This window comes from Xenopus laevis, chromosome 5S, assembly GCF_017654675.1.
Source record: "Xenopus laevis strain J_2021 chromosome 5S, Xenopus_laevis_v10.1, whole genome shotgun sequence".
Taxonomy (NCBI): domain Eukaryota; kingdom Metazoa; phylum Chordata; class Amphibia; order Anura; family Pipidae; genus Xenopus; species Xenopus laevis.
In genome coordinates, this window is record NC_054380.1 from 58,937,911 (window position 1) to 58,942,039 (window position 4,129).

The window sequence follows — 4,129 nt, forward strand, 5'->3', positions numbered from 1 at the left end:
TGTGTTAACAAAAATAATTGCATGATTTGAAACACCTGGTATTACCAATTTAATAAAATCAAAACATTAATCTTGCAACCTGTTCAAAACAGGTACAAAAGGAGGATAAACTAGTGATTATTGCATTGGCATCCAAAGTCTAATTGGCTTCTCCTAGACCGATTTCAAAAAAGTTCTCTTTTTTGTTTGTTTTTTTTAAAATATTTGAGATAGAATAACACACCCTTGCTGTTTCAGTTCCTTATATGTGATAACATTCAGTGATGCATTTCCTGCTTCCCATTTAATTACATTTTCTCTTTTCTAATTAGAAAAATAACTGTAGGATAAAGCAAATATTACAGTACTATCTGGAGGTATCCTTATACGTTTGGGGAATCATCTATGGATTATCAAACTGTTAATGTGATCCCACCTTGGCCTGTATTAAAGATTTGTATGCCTCTTTAAAACTCATGGGATACTTTCTGTGAGGTGAGCATCTTAGCCTTTGCTTTCATTTTGTTCAATGTAATAATGATTTCCATGAGAGAATGTAATTTTAACAAATGGATATTGATTACTGTTTTATCATTAACAGACCTAACATCTTCCGCTTTCTCCAAATGGGGAATATATTGGATGCCAAAGAACAGGCAGATGGTTAAGTACTTCCTGAGAATAGGTTTATCCTTTGAAGATGCAATACAAGTCATCTGCAATTTTGACAGGTATTTTAATATTTATGCTTTATAGACTTGTCCAAAATGGCTAGGTGACAAAATGAAAAGCAGTAATATGGGACAGTCTGTTCATGTTCTGCTAGTACTAATGGTTGTTATGAAATCTGGATCAGAAATGTAACAACAATTCTAATACTGACATTATCCTGCATTTTGAAATATCTTTTACCTTTAATATTTTAGACTTGTAAAATATAAAAACCTTTGTCAAGTTGCTAAATTCTTTTGATTCATGCAGTCAATACTGCATAAAATACTCCTTCGAAATAATATACTAATGATATAAAATATATTGTATGATATATCCTTATTTGCCTGGGCTTGAATGCTGCATGGTTCTTGAATGTAATCCTCCAGTTACACAATATACAGAAAAACAAAATATTTGTCTACCTATTTGTCTACCACACAGGTCACTGCTTCTTGCTCCTGGGCTGTAACCTCAATCTAACTCAACACTGTAAGGGCAGAGGCACACAGGATGAGTTTTGTGGCAAATATAAAAGAGTGGAAATACAAGAACTGTATCTAGGGCCTGTCACCTCTGCATCCCTGAAGTAATAAAGTAGGCAAAAACCGTTTACATACTTTCTAGATCTCCCATTGTATTTCAAAATTGTGCTATACACTCTTAGCTCATAACGCATTGTTGGTTACATGAACCTGCATGAAGAAATGTAAAGCTTGCAAAGAAGTGGGCATTCAATAGCTATTCCATTTTCTATTAGTTGCAGTATATATATATATATATATATATATATATATATATATATATATATATATATATATATATATATATATATATATAAACTAGCAGTTCAAATATTTTGCCTTACTCATGACCATCTTTGTTGAAAACTGGCTAGGATTTTCCATGTTATCCTTTATGTTTACTCCATGGGATTGAGAAAGGTGTTGTTAAATGTAAATATTTCACAAATATTGCACTTGAGCCAACTGAGAGCCCCAACACCCAACCACAAGCAAGGCTAAGAAGGACACATCTTTGCTTATTTCCAACACATTTTCTACATTGTTTGGAAATTAGCTACCTACCTAGAATGCTTAACCTCTACTAGCTAATTGGTTGAAAGTGGAAATTATCTCTTATTCATCTCTTATTATTTCTGGTTTATTCAGTAGCTTTCCAGTTTGCAATTTAAGCAATCTGGTTGCTAGGATCAGTGTCGGACTGGCCCACAGGGATACCAGGAAAACTCCCGGTGGGCCCAGGTCTCAGTGGGCCCTCTTGCTTCAAAACATTTGGCATATTTCATGGCCATCATCTATTTCTATGTGAACAAAGAGACTAAATAGACTGAATAATAGATTATAGCATGTAAAGAAAAGAGACTAGCAGAATAGAGGTTGTGTGAGGAGAGAAATTATAATAGTACTGAGAGTGGGCCCCTGATGTAAGGTCTTTTGGTGGGCCCCTGGTCTAAGATTTTTGAGTGGGCCCCTGGTGTCCCAGTCAGACACTGGCTAGGATCCACATTACCCTAGCAACCATGCACTAATTTGAATAAGAGACTGGAACATGAATAGGAGAGGCCTGAATATAAATTGATTAAGAAAAATTAGCAATAACTATACATTTGTAGCCTTACAGAGCATTTGTTTTAAGATGGGGTCAGTGACCCCCTTTTGAAAGCCAGAAAGGGTCAGAAGAAAGCAAATAATTAAAAAACGACATAATATAAAAATATGAAGGGCAATTAAAAATTGCTTAGAATTAGGCATGCTAACTTAAAGTTACCTTAAAGGAGAACTACCCCTTTAACTTTACCGCTTATTAAGCTGGCAGTAGTAGTTGCTTATGATCTGTGAAACGTACAAATGGTTAAAAAAAAATAAAAATAGCAAACACTAAAAATAAGAAAGTCACTACACTTCCACCAATAAAATAAACATAAATAAAATGGAACAATAGGCAACTCCTCTTTCATGAGCTCTCTTAGCAGAAATTAATGGAACCAGGGAGATCCAAGGTGAATCTTCAATAATCTGCTGGTCAAATCTCTTCTACTGGCAGCTAAGGCAAGGAAAATAACATTCAGTATGTAAGGCAGTGAGTGGGACAGTGCATGCTGGCTAGAATAGGGTTATGTGCCCGGGTATGCTTCATGTAACTACTCTATTTTTACCTTACCATTACCACAAGTAATGGGCTTTGCTTTCTGAATGTTGGAACGCCTATATATGTTCATACCCTTTTCACACCAATCTCAAAAGAGAAATAGGGAAATGTGGGAAACACGTTTTAGTAGAACGCTCTACAATGGAGAAGCACCTTTATTACAATTATTTTAATGTGCCATACTCATGCTGTATATCACATGTAGACTGATGGTTAGAGAGACTTTATTTCTGTAATGTTGGTATTATTTTGTATGTATAAAGACTCTTTGGTATTAGTAATACTCTGCTTTGTTCTAATCTATACAACTATGGTACACCAATTCACAATACAAATCTGATTTTCACAGGACCCATTGTTAGTTCTAGTACTACAGAATGGGCCATACTCTTGATATCAGCAACCACTACACAAATGACAACTGCTGGAAATCTAGATCAAGATTCACAGATAGGGACATAACCAATAGGACAGTATCAGTAATACCAAGCAAACAAAGGCTAGTTTGGACATACAACTACAACTATAGTATTTCATGATGCAAGAGGATCACCAACAGAACCGCCGTCAGAAATCACAGGGCCCCGTACGTCAAAATTTCCTGGGCTGCGCCCACCGCAAGCCCCACCTACAGGTCCGCCCTCCCCACCACACAGTAAAAAAACAAAAAATATATTGGTGGCTAGGGTTCCCAAATGTTAATAAAAAGATATTGGTGGGCAGGGCCCCCCATAAAAAAAACATTTGTGGCCAGGGCCCCCCCATTAAAAAATATTGGTGGCTAGGACCCCACATGAGAAAAAAAAATTGGTGGCCAGGGCCCCCCCACATTATAAGAAAATTGGTGGCCAGGGCCCCTTAAACGTCCATGCCTTCCTGAAATCAGCAGCTCTCAGAAAGATGGGGGGCCTGGCTAATCAAGTAAGTGTGGCATGGCCGGGGCCCCCCTTACCATTGGGGCCCCCTACAACTCTCCCCCCTGTCCCCCCCCTGATGGCTGCCCTGATCACCAATGAGAATTATTGGTGTAGCTTTGTGTACTAAACTATACAACTATTCACCATTTATTTTAATTGCAGTTGTTTTGTTTTTTTTGGATATCAACAGGATTATGTAGTGCTGATAAGGATATTTCCTTTTGGAGAAGCAGTATTACATCTGAATAATGCTGTTGGACAAGCATCTCTTATTATTAGGGGGCCCATTTACTTAGCTCTAGTGAAGGCATAGATGAAAAAAAACTTAGAATTTCGAATGTTTTTTTTGG

At 36.8% G+C, this 4,129-nt stretch overlaps 1 long non-coding RNA gene across 1 annotated transcript; it reads left to right on the forward strand.

Moving 5' to 3' along the window:
- The first annotated feature begins 325 nt into the window (after positions 1 to 325).
- LOC121394070 lies at positions 326 to 1,283 on the forward strand. Its single transcript, XR_005961486.1, has 3 exons — positions 326 to 474; positions 581 to 710; positions 1,135 to 1,283. It is a non-coding gene; the product is annotated as an uncharacterized LOC121394070 (long non-coding RNA).
- Positions 1,284 to 4,129: the final 2,846 nt, after the last annotated feature.